Source organism: Pantherophis guttatus, chromosome 2 (genome assembly GCF_059756535.1).
Source record: "Pantherophis guttatus breed Tessera chromosome 2, ASM5975653v1, whole genome shotgun sequence".
In the NCBI taxonomy this organism is placed as follows: Eukaryota; Metazoa; Chordata; class Lepidosauria; order Squamata; family Colubridae; genus Pantherophis; species Pantherophis guttatus.
This window is the reverse complement of record NC_142064.1, coordinates 28,648,925-28,667,814: the sequence shown is the minus strand read 5'-3', so window position 1 is coordinate 28,667,814 and position 18,890 is coordinate 28,648,925. Positions and strand designations below refer to the sequence as shown.

Genomic DNA, 18,890 nt, shown 5'->3' with positions numbered 1-18,890 from the left:
CCATCCTCAGCTTTTGGAATATTCTCCCTCCAAAGGCAAGGTGGGTCCCCACTCTCCTGGGCTTCCAAAAGTATCTAAATACTTGGCTCTATCACCTCACTTGCAGTTCGCAGAGGAGCACACAGTCATAGGGATGGTTAGCATGCCAAAGGTTCTCCACCCATCTTTTAATTAACTTATAATGTCAAATTTTAAATATACTTGCTCTATTTTAATTTTTTTATATTCAGTTTTTATGCTTTTAAACACTTTATTTGTACACCACCCAGAGCCCCTTTATGAGGGAAACAGGCAGTTTCTAAATATGATCAATCAATCAATCATATTATCAGAACTTCATTAAACCTTAGAACATTCTTTTAGAAGAAATACTCCATCATCATCATCATCATCTTCTTCTTCTTCTTCTTCTTCTTCTTCTTCTTCTTCTTCTTCTTCTTCTTCTTCTTCTTCTTCTTCTTCTTCTTCTTCTTCTTCTTCATCTTCTTCTTCTTCTTCCTCCTCCTCCTCCTCCTCCTCCTCCTCCTTCTCCTCCTCCTCTTCCTCTTCCTCCTCCTCCCCTTCCTTCCTTCCTTTCTTTCTTCCTTCCTTCCTCCCTCCCTCCCTCCGTCCTACTCCTCTTTTAAAATGAGACTCGTGAATTTTTTTTTTGGAGGGAGAAGCACTATATACTATATTCCTACAACATCATTGCGTGACTAGAATTAGAAGCAACACATTTATAAGTGTGTCAGCATATGCTATTTCTTCATACGCTTCAAAAACTAACATTGCATCCTTTAGGGTATATCTATAAATAATACAGGCACCTGTTTAACTTGGCAGAGTAGTCATTTTACATTTCCTTCGCTGTTTTAAAAGCATTATAGATCCTCAGATATGCTTATAACTTTGCAATTTAAGGGCTAACTCAGATGAGATATGGGGCATCTGTGTGATAACTTCCAATTTAAGCAAGCAAACAAACAAACTTTAAGGCAGTTTTAAAAAGTACAGCATTGCACAGGAAGTTAACTTATACATTTTGTTATAATGTTTTTTTTTCTCTCTGATCTCTATGACACCTGAAGCTGCTTTTGCTTGCAATGGCGAAAGCTTTCTTTTGTTCTGGATGTCACACCTGAAGCTGCTGTAAGTTGTAATATTGGTTGAGATGGAAAATAGTAACTTCAGACACCAGTTTCCAATTGGGAAAACAAGTTGCAGAAGAGCCTCCCTTTTTGCTGCTGACATCATCAGCCAACCTTTTCTTCTTTGCTTTCAATGTTTTTTTTCAAGAGCCTTATGTTACATGGCACCTATGTTGATACCTGCAGACACATCCAGAACAAAAGAAAGCAAAAATACCTGAAGTTTCCTTTGACCAAGAACTGAGCAACATTCAAAGACCTGCATCTTGCTTGTATACCTTCACAAATGCTGTGGTTCTCTGATAGCCATGCTAGACCCAATGTCACGACTAAGTTACTAATTTTTTTCATAGTATGGACTGTTCCAATGATATTTGTCCAGATGCAGCACCAGAACAAGTCACACTTGTGAATCACAGAGATCTGCATTATGTTAAATCCAATCCTTGGTTTATGTAGCCTGATATTGTCTCCACCAGCCATCTTGAAATTGACTATTGGAGACTCCTCCTTTAGGGACTGTCTCATTTAATGACCATTTTCAGTTATGACAGTAATAAAAAAATAGCTTTTTGATCATACATCGCATTTAAGACCCTCACAGGAGGGTAAAGCAAAGGAAAGCTGAAGTAAGATCATAAGTACTGGCAGGGGAGAAATTCAGCAGTTTCTGACAGGTTCTTGAAAACTGGTAGCGGAAATTTTGAGTAGTTCGGAGAACTGGCAAGTACCACCTCTGGCTGGCCCCAGAGTTGGGTGGGAATGGAGATTTTGCAATATCCTTCCCCCAGGAGTGGGGAGGGAATGGGGATTTTAGAATATCCTTCCCCTGCCATGCCCGCCAAGCCACGCCCACCAAGCCACACCACACCCACCAAACCACACCCACAGAACCGGTAATAAAAAAAATTGAATTTCACCACTGAGTACTGGTATGATTTCACCTAATGTGAATTGGGTTGCTAGTCCCAATTGTAGAACCCCCACTAAAGGAATGAAGTCCAATAATCAGAAAATGGTGGGATATAAATAGAGATAGTTGTAAATGGCAACTCAGGGGAAGCTGTATGATTTATGTACTTTTCTTTTTTTTTCCTCCCTGCCTTTACAGTGACAATAAATGAAATAAGGGAAATAATATACTTCCCTTTCATAATAGTCAAAATTAATACTACTTATAATACAGGTAGTCCTCAAACTACAACAATTTGTTTAGTGATCATACAAAGTTACAATGGCACTGAAAAAAGTGACTTATGGCCATTTTTCACAGTTATGACCTTTGCAGCATCCCCATGATCATGTGATCAAAATTCAGATGCTTGGCAACAGGTTCATATTTATGACTGTTGCTGTGTCCCAAGATCACACCATCACTTTTTGAGACTTTCTGACACGCCAAGTCAATGCAGAAGCCTGATTCACTTAACAACCAGGTTACTAATTTATCAAACTGCAGTGATTCACTTAACAGCTGAGGCAAGAAGGGTCGTAAAATGGGGCAAAATTCACTTAACAAATATTTCCCTTAACCACAAATGTTTTGGGCTCAATTATGGTTGTAGGTCGAGGACTACCTGTACACATACAGAAAGAATTCCTCATGTCAGTTTTTATATCTCCATCCTTTGTTTTTGAAAGCCCAGAAAAAGAATACACAAGGCTGAACTATTTTAAGCATTTTGTTTGTTTTGATTTTGCACATGTGAAACAAATCCAAGGCACTCTGCTTCCTGAGACAAATAAGAATTCTCCTTCCCTAATTCCATACACAGAAATGGCTTCTGTAAGCCCTTGAGGGCATGGAAATATTTAGGAAGCAAAGTGTCTGCCTAATGGTAGAACAAACCCTAAACATTTCAGGGGGAAATTGATGGGGGAAGTTAGGAGCAACATTAACTCTTCCTTGCAAAAACTTTGATCTCTAAATTTAGAATCTCCAACAAAAATAAATGAAGCAATAGCAGGATGGAAAGCTATGTAAACCTATGCACACACATCCAGCGAAAAAAGAACAGTAGTCAGAATAAGCTACTCCCCAAACTGGTTTTGCTGGTCTTAAACAAAAAAGTCAAGCTTATTCTTCTTTACAGTGTTGTTGATTCTGTTCTTCGCAGTGACGGTTCAGAAAGAACCACATTGATTTTTGTTTTTAGAGGGGATTGAAATATGAAATCAAAGGAGAAAATAGTTTATTTGCCTCAATTCACTACTGCTGCATATTGCAAACTAATATCAAACGCATGCCTGAACATGGGGCTGGACACACTTTGAAAATGATTTGGAAATAATGGTTCAGACCTCACAAGCACAAGTAGCAATAGTGCTTAGTCTTATATACTGCTTCACAGTGCTTTACAGCCCTCTCTAAATGGTTTACAGAGTCAGCATATTGCCCCCAACAATCTGGGTCCTCATTTTACCGATCTCAGAAGGATGGAAAGCTGAGTCAACCTTGAGCCTGGTAAGATTTGAACAGCCAAATTACAGACAGCTGGCAGGCAGCAGAAGTAGCCTACATTACTGCATTCTAATCACTGCTTTTTTAATTAAAGCAACCTTTTTTTGAGGGGGGTATTATGTATTCCTGTAGTGGTGGATTGCCCCTGTACTTAGGCAGAGACCCCTGTACCCCTACCCCATCCAAAGCACTTCTTCAAAATAATGTTCAAACATGAACAGTCCTATATAATACCCTGGGCATCTGATGTTGTATACCCCATATAGAAAAAGTTGTCAAGCTTTCAAACATTGTAGAGAAAAATACTCAAAACTGTACTAAGAGTGTCACAGAATGAGCTCTAACTACTAACATGACATCCTCCTAACAAGCTGAAATTAGTTCTTGACTGCTCCAGGGCAGTCAGCTGGTGTAGTGCTAAAGAAGACCCAGTTGGTAATTCATCTTCAGCCATGGATGTTTTGGCTTTGGGCCAATGATTTTCTCTCAGTCCAATCTATTTCATATTTTAAGGAAAAAAATATAGGCGAACGAAGTGTCTTAAATTCCCAATGAAAGATCAGATACAAATCTGACAAAATGAATAATAATATTGTATATTGAACATCATAACAGAGACAGGAAAATTGTTTTTAACTATACTTACAATAGCCTGTATGTGTAAAAAAGAGAGAGTGCAGCTGGAGAGTGCAGCTTTCCCCTTAACACACAGTTTCAGAATACGAATTTCCATTTGGGGGAAAAAACACTGTACCCCTTTATAATACCTGATAAGACCACACTTGAAATATTTCATCCAGTTTTGTTTGTTACAACATAAAAAAGAGGTTGATACTCTAGAAAGAATGCAGAGAAGAGCAACCAAGATGATTAGGGGACTGGAGGCGAAAACATATGAAGAACGGTGTCCGGAACTGGGTATGTCTAGTTTAATGAAAAGAAGGACCAGGGGTGACATGGTAACAGTGTTCCAATATCTAAGGGGCTGCCACAAAGAAGAGGGAATCAAGCTATCTCCCAAGCACCTGAAGGCAGAACAAGAAGCAATGGATGGAAACTAATCAAGGAGACAACCAACCTAGAACTAAGTAGAAATTTCCTATCAGCTAGAACAATCAATCAGTGGTACAACTTACTTCCAGAAGTTGTAGCTGATCCATCACTGGAGATGTTTAAAAAGAGATTGGGCAACCATTTCTCTGAAATGGTATAGGCTTTCCTGCTTGAGCAGCGGGTTGCACTAGAAAACCTCCACAGTCCCTTCCAACTCTATTATTCTGTTATCCTGTTAAAAACAAATTTAATTTCCTCCCTTTTCCACCAGTCACTTCATAAATTGAATACTCCCACAGCTGCTATTTGCATCCCTTTGAAAAATATGAAAATGCATCATATATAGATGTGGCTTCTATTATATACAGTTGAGTAGCTCCAGAGTTTCAGGTGATTAGGAAAGCAGTTTAAGAGTGAAACAAGTAAACACTTGCATAGATAACTTTGGTATGAATACAGTGAAATGTAAAAAATAATAACCACAACAAATGCCCTTAAAACAGGTAGTATATTTGAATATAGCCAGAAGCAAATCATCAATTTGAAGATTCCACATTGAAATCTTACTTATCCTCTTTCACGTACGAGATCAGACAGACAGCTTTTGATAAACAGAATTTAGGACATTGTAAACCAAATTACAAAAAAAAAAAATCATTGCTTCCAATGAAACGAATTTCTTAACATTTTTAAAGCCTTTTGTGTAATAATGAAGTTGGGATTACGGCAGAAACAAAGAGTAGATTCCTTAAAGGACTATAAATCAGCACAATAGAACAAGGAAACGTCTCATAAATGCTTTGCCAAATAATATTGAAACATTTGCTTTAAATTTCAAGTAACTGCCAATTGGCATATAGGCTAATTGTATCTTTTACTGCCTAAAATGAAATCCAAAAGATTTCATTGGTCAAATGATTTGCCCATATAAGCCTAATACCCCCTTCTGATCTGATAGTCTACACAGTCTTAAGCATGAAATGCCAGGAATTAACTTATCTGTATGTAAAGCATGTTACTAAAATGGAATGCGTGCATATATCTCTTTTACTGCATACTTTATTCAAACCATGGGAATCAATGTTTTCCAAAACAAGTATATTAACGAGATTAATTCTGTAATGAACTTCAGTCAATGCACTGAATTTACAGCTTGTTTACCCATTACAAATGCAGTGGGCATCCATTGTGCTATAGGATCTACTGTATAATGCAATATTGACAGGCTACTTGCAGCCAACAGACAGCATGAGACCCTTGGTTAGAAAGGGTGTAGCCCAAAAAGCTTCCAGGATCCTCATCCACTTCCTGCATGGGCCAACTGATCAGCCAGCTAGCAGGAAATGGATTGTTGGTTTCCTGTTTTCATTATTAGAAGGAAATGAATCAATCTGGTCCCTGCAGACCAGTTCATCACCTGTTAACATCAGTCAGAAACAAGCAATGCACAGTGCACCACTCTTACCAATCTCTCTATTTTTCCTTTTTTGTTTTTTTTTGCTTGCTTGTTTGTTTGTTTTTTGGATTATGTTCACACTGCTATCCTGCAGATATGCTTCTATGGATTATTATGCATCTTCAGGTTTAATCAGAAAAAAAAATCTAATCTCTACTGTGTTATCTAGAATATCTTTTCACTGGTGCTGCTGAAAATACATTTGAAAAGAGTACAACAGACAAAACAGTAAAAGAAAAAAAAGGGTAGGAGGCTATATGACTTGTAAATTTGGGCAGGGAGAAAGGAAGCAAACAAGCAGACATTCAACTGAGTATTTCTTTTTCTCCATATGATTCCATAAAAAAAAAAATCTGACAAATTAACTCTACTTTGTCATCAAAGGTTTCCTTCTTTTCTAAATTTGGTAGCAGAATATGAATTTGAATCTACATTAACCCGCCTTTCTATTAATCTAGCTGCTGAAATAAGTTGTGCCCTTTTTAAAGAGGCTAAGCTTCCTTTTTACGCTCATGAATGTGACTTTTCTTTTTAAAAAAAATGATATCCACGTGACCGTTCCATCGAACAATCAGCTTGTTATAGAGCTTACTGCAGCAGTATGAACAAGATCTGAAGCTGGAATTGAGTGATTAATTTCATATGCCAGAGGAATTAGCCTGCAATACATATAATAAAGGGCAAACTACAGCTGCAAAGATGGCATGCTGCTTTACTGGTTTTTCCATGTATTACTTTGTCAACTGGCATTTTATAATAAAGGCAGAGAAAATACATTTACATTAACCGTCTCAAAAAGCTTTGCATGAATTCTTACATCATTTTTAATTTCACTATTAAAAAAATCTTTTTTTGTTCTTTGTGGTCTTAGATTTTTCACAGTCGCTGGGAGGAAAAAAGAGAGAAATTATATCTGAGTTAGAACAGACTATGCTGATGAATATGAGCTACACAGAACACTTCAATTGACATATACCAAATAGATATAATTATTATTGAGAATAAGGGACTGTTTGTTGTTTTTACATATGCATTTGATAAATGAGTCCACTAATACAAGTAGCAACTTGGCTTTGTTTAAACCCAATATTTACAAATTGTGGGGCCAGACAACTGACTTCCTTTGTAACTGCCCATAAATCTGTTTGGAATTCTCTGAAACACCATCAAAAGAACCTGAATTTAGAATTAAGGTGTATAAAACTACTTTTGAAAATGATTGCTGTATTCTCCCATCCTGACCTACAGTATATCACAAATTAGAGCGCACTGTAAAATACTGTATGCTCCATTAAATGCTTCATTTATGAAATTTATTCTAGCATGACTTTTCCAAAATTGAAGGTACTCAATGCAATTTGCAACTATATTTATGCACTAGCATTGTTTTGTCTACATTTAATAATTGATCTAGTTCTTCCATTCATCATCTCTCTGTTCCAAAAACAGGGGTGAACAAAAGCCACCCTATTATTTGAGGATAAAAGGGCTGAGATTTTTGAGGGATCTGGGTTTGTTTTCTTAAAAGTAAAACGTTTAAATTAGATATTTATTTGTATTGTTACTTTCATCTGTTTTGCATCAAGTGGTGGGAAACAAGTGGAATCAGTTTTCTGAATTTATGCAGAGAGGACCTTGGGACTGCAAGACTTAGATGCTGCATGTTCATAAAAGCGATGTAGATTCCTAGAAATTTATATTAGATTGGCACATCTAATTGCAAACTGACTTTTGCAGATGAGCTGTTTCACTGGAAGCTAGGAAACCCATTTTAGGGATTCGAACGACCGAACTGCCAACCTTTCTGATCGACAAGCTCAGTGTCTTAGCCACTGAGCCACCTAGATTAGAATTATTGATTATTGATTGTTATTCCCCAGTTTAACTTTGCTTCTTTCATTTAAATAAAGTTATAGGTTCCATCTCTGATGGTCTCGTTTTTAATACTGCATATGTCTTTCTAGCCATCTATAAAAAGTAAAACTGTTCTAGATAACTTTTTGTTAAATTCTGTTCTTGTAATTTGGTCTTTCCCATCTATGGAGATCTTTACACCTTTTACTTTTTATTTATCATTAAAGATTATTCATCATCAAAATCCAATAAATGCAGGCAGAGAAGCACAATGAAGTTAAATAAAAGCAAAGGGGTGAAGGAGGACAGTTAAGGAAATTAATAAAATTACAGATTTTCTGGACAGAAATAAGCCAGCCATCAGATATTGCCAAGGGAAAACCAAACCCTGCAGTTTTTTAACTGCCGTTTTCTCGCTGCAATAACGATCTTACAGAATTTGGTGATCCTCCTGAATATTTCTGTTCAGCTGTTATTTAACAAAAGCAGAACATTCTTCACATCAGATCAGCCCATCTGGGAAGTCTTTAATAGTACTATTAATTCAGAGTGCCATGCTTGATAAAAAGAACAGCACAATAGATTGTGTAAAACTGTCTCGATTGCTCCGTCTGTTGTGGCCGTGTATGGTTGAACCTTCTCTTCAGGACTATTAATGGCAAGGCATTGAGCCTTGCTAATGAAAACACTCTTCTGTATGGGACAAAAAGGCTATTATAAAAGTAATTAAGTAAGGAGAAAGGTTTACCACTGAAGACACGGTTACAGTAGTAACTGCTCCTATCTCTAGAATTCCAGCCAAATAATGCACTATTTAATTCCCAAAATTAAAAATTTCTAGGGCCCTGATCTTGTCAAAAATATTGTGACAGGCCACAATAATCCAGGTACAAGATTATGGTGTTTTTTCCAAAAAAAAAAAAAAAGAAAAGTAAAGCTATCTGGATCAAAGAATTATCTTAAACGCAATGGGGACAAAATATTTGCAAATATTGAATTAAGGGACTGGAAGGCCCATATGCTTGAATTGTTTTTGTCTTTTGTTTCTTTCTTTGAAACAATGAAAAATTGAAATAAAACTTCTAAATATTTAAAGTCTTTGACTTTGCTCAAGGAAGCATTTATTTTCCAGTTATGAAAGGAAATATAAATGACTGAATTATAAAGGTACCCTATGAGTTTTGAAATGAAAGATAAGATATACATTTATAAATGCATTATATATGCAACACACGTCTGTCCTGCAAAGCGAAGCTAGGGATTCCCTACCAAGCCCACATCTGACAGCAAATCCTATTTTACACATATGTCATTTTGCAGAAAATGGGATTTGCTTTGCCTTCATCTGAAGTATATGCTAAGCTATACATCGTTGCTTGCTGCCATAAAATGGGTCAATGCGGCGCAAGCAGAGTTCCATGTATAATAGTGTGAAGTACATAGCTGCTTATGGTCTTAGCGCTCCATTATAACAGTCAAAAGTATCAATGGTGTACTCTAATTAAGCCTGCTATTAGTAAGCTGCCAACTATCTCCTTGGAATCCCTTCATGTAGCATCCTCAGAAAGCTAAAAGAAGTGTTTGGCTTCAAGCACTGGAAAATGGTTATAGTAGTAACTAGAGACTGTCTTGCAGGCTCACTTTCCAACTTCTGTTCTTAGTCTTGGCAGGATGAGGTGTTGATGGCAGGTGCTGGATTTGCTATAAATGGACAATTTATAAACAGAGCTGACAACTGGGAAAACAGTGTATGCGTGTGTTGGGGAGGAAGGGCGAGCGGAATACTAGCATTTCAGACACTGATATTTGATTTCCTATCAAATGGCCTTCAGCACGGAATATTGGTAGCTACTGTTCTGAAAGGAAACCATTTGGCTTAGATCTAAATAAATGCTGCTCACATTATAGTACTATTAGGGTTAGAAATTTTCAACAGGCCATTAATGTTATTTAAGTCCACATGGCTGGCTTTCCTCCTCATGTTTTTTTATTGTTTCATTGAGTTAATAGTCATTTCAAACATGTGAATTCAACAAAACAGTTTTTGAAAGATCACAGCACTCAAAGATCATTTTGAGCTTGAAGTTTCCTGTGTAATTGGATTTGTTGCAAACTTTCTCCATCGGTTGCTAGCTTTCATCAGAGAAGTTGTCTTGCATTCAAAGGCATTTGAAAGTGATGTCGTCAAGTATTAAATTTCAAGAGTCAAATTCAGAGAGGAGTCAAATTTTGTACAAAGGGATACTTTTGAATTCAAGGCAAACAGAAAGCAAAGCTCACCACATCAATAGGACAAACAGTAATATATTTGAGTCAAAAAGCTTATAAAACAGAATTGTTTTTATTTGGGTATCATTTCTCTCTTTATAATGTCTATTAGTCTTGAAAGATGACAAATTGTGTGATAATATTGATTCTTGATTCCAAATGTTGATGCAGTATAAAATATGATTTGCACAGAATCGTAATATCACCCGTTGAAGCATATTTTAGATTTCCTGCAGAAGTGAAAAAAATTGAGGGTAGGAAACATTTTGACTAACGTGGTTAAAAAGGACTTTTTCACATTTCTAAATTGCTAACAAATTGTATTTAAAGCACCAGATATTTCTTTCTCCAATGAAATGTTTTATTTTAAAAGTTTCATAACATTTTAAAGGAGGATTCTGCATTTTCCTGTTCATTTATCCATTTGTTAAAATAAATAAATAAAACTGGTACACTGAACAGATATGTCAAAAACTAGTTCAAGCAAGAGGTGCATTTCTATGGAAGAAATATACATAGCAGGATTGTTTCTCATGCCTAAAATGATTTATCGATATCTCAGCTACTGATAAGAATCCTCCTATCAAGCTCTCAATATTCGTAGTTTATATTTCTTAGGCAGGAAGAACATTTGAAGTTAGGATGTTATGAACATTACCTCAACATCACTGTGGGGGAGATGATTTGTATATTCCCCAAATGATAGACCGCTGAGATTTTCCCATCATTCTGGGGATGTTGTCCAGAATACTCCCTTCCACTTCAGCTCATACTTCTCATTTTAACTAGGCAAGACAGCACATTTGCAAACAATTCACTCAGTTTTAGCCACCTTCCTTTTCAATTTTCTAAGAAAGCCCACAGGTTTTTTGTAGTATGTTTACTTCCTATATCATGTTTTAAATTAAAAGAATCTAGAAAACTTAAAATGAAGGCAGCAGGGACCAGAACCTAGCAGACATCAAGGAAATATCTATTCTTAGATATTGTTGTACTCCTCATAGTAAGATTCTCTATATCTGACATGGAGTAATAGAGAAGGAAAACAAAGAGGAAGATAAGGGATAGTAAACAGTCCCTGGGTTCTGCCTTTGATGTTCTAAAGCTGGAAGCCCAACCATCTATTGCATTTTTTGACTAAACATTGGTTCAAATAGTGCAGCCTTATCATATTTCTTCAAAAGGCAGGTCTCCATGAGTTCAACTGGATTTACATTCAAACAAATGTGATTGGAGTTGTTCTTATTAAATAGTAACAAGAATTTTTCATTCTAATTTATGGTAGATGAAATCCCACAATCCAAAAGGCCACCTAAAAGAGTAATACTTCTTGTTTCCCATAATTGATCAAAAGAGCCAACAACATATTAAGGAGAGAGAGAGAGATATCTAGAAAGGCTGTCATGATATTAAAACTACACTGGGCAAATTGAAATCATTTTACCCCTGAACTGTATTCTTTCAATATATTTAAGTTAGATTGAAAGCATTTATAATGTAACAGCTGTGCCTCCTCAGGGTATGTTATGCTTAATATCCAGCTGAAAAAGTTTTGTGAAAAACACAAACTTTGCTCACTCTTTTTCCCTATATTTTTTCTTTTCTACTAAACCATGTGATTATTTTATTTCTCTTCCCTTCTTAATCATATTAAGCCTTTGAAAATACTGTAAACCTCAATGATATTTTCTTAATTTCCTTCAGGGATTTACTGTGAAGGGCCTTTTTTTTTGTCTATGGAGAAAACCTGGTGTGTCTTTTCTACTGATCGAACCAAAAGCAGAGTTGTTGTTGTTTTGTTTTGTTTTTTACAGAAGGAATTCCTCTGCAACTTGCTTTATTGAAACATCCAGAAGAAGTAACTCCAGTGAATCTACACAAATTATAACATATATGGGCAGGTCAAGGTAACTGAGTAGCAATAAAAGATCATGGAGCCACTTAACCAACCAAAAATAAACAATAATCCTATGTACTATAGATTCTTCCAATTGTCTTCTACTTTGCACAAGTGAAACAAAGAGCAATGCAGATGTAGTCTTATCTTTTGCCTTGCTGGGACAAGGGAATGTTGCAAAAATAAGAATTTGACTAATGAATTGTAGTTTGGGTGACTTAATATAGCTCTACAAATGTGCTGTAGTTTGAAATTCAAATCCTTGACATTGTTTTCTGAGAAAAATCTGCAGCTAATCAGCTCTGTTATATTATTTATTTCAATATCTAAATTCAGGAATATTCCCATAATTCCTTTTATGAGGAATTACTCATACTTATGAAATATTCAATTCTATATAGGTCTAATTAGAAAACAATCCCTCAGAATTTAATGGGATTTACATTTGTATCCATGGAAGAGAACTTTTCAAACCTTCAACTGATTTCCTTTAGATTTACTCCTGAATAAATGGGTAGTGGATACACTTACCCAGGAGTAAGGTTCATTCTGCATAATAAATTTTATTTATGAGTAAGCACCTATATCGTGACATTGTTAATGTGTCCCTTTCATCTGTGGGACTTTATGCATGCAAGAGGATTTTGTGCAGTCCTGCCTAGAACTCTACTGGGAGAGAATCCACTAAGCTGTCACTGATGAAATGACTGTGACATTTTTGAGTGGAAGACAGCTAGGTATATATAATTAAAAGGGCTGGTGAAGTGGTCTTTTCACATTAGCATGGATCAAATGGAAAATGGCACATGGAAACGAAGGCACGTCAACACCCATGAGCTCAGTGTATTAACTCAAGGTTAGATTTCAGCACACAGATTCCTGCCAAAAGTGGGAGTCAATGATTAATATGGCATTGCTTTATCTGACAGATATGAACACACTTCTATGTTTTTCAAAGATGAATTTACAACAGTAATCTAAGGACTTGTTCACATACAGTAAAATCTCAACTTTAAAGACCCATTCAGCAGATTTCAAATGAAAATACAAGATTCGGAATTTTGGTTTTGCTCCCCAAATAAGAGTCGATGTCTGCTATGTGGGAAGAAAGTCTGGATAGTGATGGTTTCTGAAGATGGGTTAATATTTTTTTTATTTTTATGAACCAGACGGCATTTTATACTGCTAATGGCGTGAGATGTGTAGGTATTTTTGTAAACATTTTATTTAGTCTATCATGTTTTCCAAAGGTAGTTAAAGGCCCCTGTGAGGTTATTAGTGTTCTCCCTGTGAAGCTGGAATGAAAAACTTCAGCTCAGTTTTTGACAGATAGCTATTATACCTACTGCTCTAAGCATCTGCCCAAATTCACCTCCTCCATCAACACAGCCCAAAACTAAGTAGGGAGAGTAATTGATGGATGTTTTTTTTTTCTCCTGGAAGACCATCTACCCATCACGGTATTGCAAAGACAGCATCACTTGCAAGCTCGTTGCTAAACAAAATAGAGATTAGCTATGGGGAAAGAACAGATTATGCTGCTATACTTGTGTGTAGTCCCACAGACTGGAGAAAAGTATATTTCTAGATGTGTCCTTTGGAAGCAGCTGAGGGTGGGGGATGTGCATGCATAGAAAAGTGAAAATATAGGCATTTCAATGATAAAAGAAATAAATTAGCAACCACATTTTATAGCTTCCTCCCAGTTAGTTTGTTCCCTCCAAATCTGAAATTACTAGATAGAAAATACAGACTGTTAAGAGTAGGGGAAAGGTGATTGGCCAATTTGTCCCAAACAAATATATACTCTATGTACAGATTTTGATTAATTCTTTAGCTCCAAAGCCATATTTATTGGTCTTCATATAGTTATCCATATAAAGCAAACTAAACCCTGGGTCCATTTACTTTTGTATTTTTAACCCTGTTTGAAAGTGAATTTTCCAAGATTTTGGCAGAGGCTTTTCCTAGCTCCCTTTGGTGATAATGTCTGAGATAATTAGCTACATAGTTAGAAACTACACGTACATAGTTTATTATCATGGGCCTGAAATTGGATGTTTATTGATTGAAAATTCACAGATCAGATAACATGAAGAATGTTTCGTACAAGAAATATTTTTGCCCAAATTCACAAAGATCTTTCTCTAAGTACCATAGAGTTGTTCTTCATTAAAGGGATATTATTCAAACTTTTTCTACTTCTGCTAGGCAAATTGCACAGTAGAAATCATTACTCAATAATCCATAGAAACGGGTAGAAAATCATTCTGTCCCCATGTTTTCCTCCAAAGAATTCTAGCTAATATGCTTAATAACTGCTTCAAGAAGAGAGGTAATATTCCTTCTGAGGATTTTGTGCCACACTGGCAAAATGCACCAATTACTGCTTGGAAGTCCCTGAGAGAGCCTAGGATACTTATTCAAGGTAATAGCCTATAGATTAGCCACAGTTAATCAGACAATTTAATTACAGATTACCTTAGCCAGATTATGTATTTCAGTTTCATATACTGTAAATATATATTTACAGACAATCGTCCTCTTCCTTTAAATACACAGACATAAATGCAATCTTTGCACTTAGTTTGCATTCAGTTGGCCATGCTGAGAAGTCAAAAACAATATTCAGGCAACGGCTAACTACTTCTGTAATGCTGCAAAGAAAGGGGCCTGAATGCAGACGGCAGGAGTAAGCACTTGAACTGAAGATATAGCCACCTCCTTCCCACCCAACAAATAATGCACTATTGCACACATTTTTCATGGGCACCTCCTTTTAACTGTTTTTAAAGTTACACGCCCAACAGTAAAATCATGAAATGTTGGTCCACATTCAGATCATGGACATATCATGTGAACACATTTATGTTAAATTCCTACCCAATTTCTGTATGGTGACTACACATCTTTAGCACACTAGCACTGATGATGTTACTTAATTTGGATAATGGAATGTCTGCAAGAAAACAAGCAAATTTAGAGAGCACCAAAGACTCCTATCTTTAATCTTCCTGAACCACCTTAGTTTTTTCATGTCAGCTATCAGTGAAACAAAAGTCCACTTTGTTGAAGTAAACTATATGGCAAAACACACATCTACGATGGCCAACACCCTGCGCTTCACAAATCCCTTCTTGAAAATAGCATGCAGATAGAACTATAGCAGCCCGTCAAATGCAAAAGGGTCATGTGAATCTGCCCCCAAAGCCTATAATTTCTGATAAATACAATGCTTGGAAAGAAAAGCACACATTCCTTCCCATGAAGGATGAGCATGACATTTCTTCTTTCATTCCCATAACTCTTATCTATACCTGAAAGTGGGAAAAATGCAACTCGTAGTAGTTCTGCCAAGCATGTTATCTTTGGCACCACCAGTTTGGCAACCATTCTTTGAAGATAATCACAGAGTTTTGTAACTCCCTGACCCCTCCCTGGGTCTTCTGTGTAAAAGGGATTTAAACGAAACCTCAATCTTCTTCATTTTTTTTTCCGCAGAAGAATTTCTGTTGTTCAAAATTCCAGATGTGATAAATGACTGCTATTACTTAGAAAAATAAGGCCTAAAACAAGCTAATAGGAAAGTACCTCAATTTAGCCTTGAGGCTTTGGTGCAAGATATAGGATTATTGAATCACATAACAGCCCTGAAACAAGGTTGGAAGGGATCAAAAGCAGTGGTGGAATTCAAATTTTTTTACTACCGGTTCTGTGGGCATGGCTTGGTGGGCATGGTGTAGCTTGGTGGGCGTGGCAGGGGAAGGATACTGCAAAATCTCCATTCTCACCCCACTCTGGGGGAAGGATACTACAAAATCCCCATTCCCTCCCCACTCCTGGGGGAAGAATATTGCAAAATCTCCATTCCCACCCCACTCTGGGGCCAGCCAGAGGTGGTATTTGCCGGTTCTCTGAACTATTCAAAATTTCCACTACTGGTTCTCCAGACCCTGTCAGAACCTCCTGAATAGCACCCCTGAACAAAAGCTATTGATTAACATTATTACCTTGCCATTTTGCTACCAAAATCATGCATATATATGTTTTACTCCAAAATGGATGAAAAATATAGGTTGTTCAGGCCAAAATCAGGACATAGTAGAACTTTATAAAATTATGCAGAGAGAAAAAAAAATTGTAACAGAAGAGTGAGTACTCATTATATAGTCTGAGAAGTGGATAAATATAATTTCAGAGCAAGATGAATTATGCCAGCAGAGGACTTGGGGAATGTGATTTGTCTAGCAGAACAATGTTTCCTTTATAGGAAACATATTATATAGAATTAGTATGGGGAAAGAGTTTGCTGTTCCCTTGACTGATCCTGAGAAAACTAAGGTATCCATATTAAGGCTAGTTCTTAGAGATAAATTTGTTGAAATCCATATGTTTGGAATCTCCTTCTTCTACATGCATGCACACACATTAGTTCTAGGAAACAGCTAGTTAACTTCCTATTGTAATCTTTCAATGCTCCCAATGCACACATAGGGAGAAAGTCAAAAAGCATGCATAGGATTGAAGGACCACCCCTTCCTTATATGTATTGTGCACACATAGGAGGAAAAAATCCGGCTTTGGTTGTGCAGTTATGGCCATCATAGAGATGATTTTAATCCCTAGATCCCACATGGATGCTTTTGAGCCCTACAACATTTTAATTCCCAAGTGTATTAGAAATTCCTCAGGGATATATAGTTTGAAATCAGCATACTATTTAACTAAAGCATATTGAATTCACACTATTTGATACACAGTCCTTATGATAATAATGGCATAAAACTATTTACCTATAATTAGAACAAATACCAAAATGGCTGATGGGAAGTATAAAATGGATTGTACTTTAAAGCTTGTTGATTTATTTATTTGATTTACAGTGCATTGGTACTCAACTGCTTTGAAACTCATTGAATTTGATACTCAATGCATTTTGACACAAACATTTTGTCCTGGTATTCATCATTTGTTTAGTACTCAATGCACAAGCTAGAACTTGTCAGAATTTGTCCAACAGATTGATTGATTGATGGATGGATTGATTGATTTCACTGAATTTATTATAGCTGCCCACTTCAACAGGTATGATGGCAACTGAAAACAAGACCCAAGCAATTAACAATCCCTCATGGGCTCTCACTAACTTCCCTGCCTAGGGATATATTAAGACTTTCTTTCCCAAACCCTGCAACCATGGAATAATCTACTCTTGGGGGCATCATAATCATTGGGGTACTCAATGAGTTATAGGCTGGTTTTTACAGAAATGAAAAGAAAAATTTCATTTTTCTTATAAATCAAAACATTAGGAAATATTTGCAGCAAAGGACCAAATACAAACAAAAATAGTAAAAAATTCAGATGATCATCTATAAAAGGTGACCAGCAGGTATAGTCTTATATGGAGTTATATTCAGAGCAGTCACAATTGTGTGGCCATCAGTTTTCATTCCTGTATTTGCACTAAGCCATAGTAGGGATTGAGTTGTCTGAGGGACCACCTCTCCCCAATTGTGTCAGATCTGGCAGAGAAGGCACACCATGGGTACCATCTGTCAGGTATTTACATTTGATGAGTCTTAGGAGGTGACCTTTCTTTTCCATAGAGTCCACCTTATGGAACATTTTTCCCTCTAAAGTTAGGTTAATTCCATATCTGTTAATGTTCCAGAAGTTCCTCAAGACCTGTTTATATAATCAGGCTTGGATGTCCCAGGGAACCAGGGCAGTGGTGGGTTGCTCCAGGTTCTGTCCAGTTCTTTAGAACCGGTAATAAAGACGGCAGGAGGTTCCGCCCACCCACCCATTGTGAACCGTTGTTCCCGTTGCGAACTGGTAGTAAAGGTAAATAGAACCCACCCCTGAACCAGGGACCTCCTAAGATGATTCCCCTCTTGTGGTTGCTATACTCACTTTTTCTGTGCTTTCTACATTTTAAAAAAATAGTATTTAAATGTTTAATAATGATTGCTTCTATTTTTATAATTATTGTGTATGTATTGTTGTTTTATTTGATTGCTATATGCTGCTCAGAGTCACTTTTTGTGAGATAGGCAGCCGTACAAATTTGATAAAATACAAATATAAAATAAAGGGCAATGAGGATGCAACAATTCTTGCACATATTAGGCAGCTCCTGAGAACTGAAAAGAAAGTTGGTAGCTACCATTCTGCATGTTTTAAAACAGTCTTCCTTTCTCAGCTGTTCCTGGACAAAGCCTAAAAGGCGCAGAGTACTAGTTTAGGGACAGAGATCTGATATACTGTGACACAGTGTCATACAGCATCAACATTTTAGAGTACAGCTCTCAAAGAAAACTAGTTCTTCATTTTCTCCTGCCGACATCCATCTATCCTTGTCATGTCAAATTAAGGTAAGGAAGTCACACATGCGAATCGCTAGTGAGTGTACTATAAAGGACTAGATTTTAGCAGCAAAGAAAAAGAAAACAATACAAACTTTTCCAGAGGAAGGTTTACTTTTCAAGCCAGGGGGAACCCTACTTGGCCAAGAAACATCACAGGGATCACAGTTCATGGCAGTCATATTATCTTTATATATATATAAAGCCTACGAAAAGGAAAGAAAACAAATACTGTACCTTTACAGGAAGGATACATGGGATGAGGGTGTGGCTAACTGATGAGGACTTATAAGTCTGAAATAGATCTATCTTAGTCTCCTTAGTCTCCCAATGGGCAGCAGAGTGTTTGCTGGCTCCTAGAAAAAAAGCCTAGAAACTAGTGGATTGTGATTTCACTGCACTA

The 18,890-nt window shown here is 36.7% G+C and overlaps 1 long non-coding RNA gene across 1 annotated transcript; it reads left to right on the top strand.

The window, feature by feature from the left end:
* The first annotated feature begins 3,415 nt into the window (after window positions 1–3,415).
* Window positions 3,416–12,202, top strand: LOC148115058 (uncharacterized). Its single transcript, XR_015732080.1, has 2 exons — window positions 3,416–3,594; window positions 12,037–12,202. It is a non-coding gene; the product is annotated as an uncharacterized LOC148115058 (long non-coding RNA).
* Window positions 12,203–18,890: the final 6,688 nt, after the last annotated feature.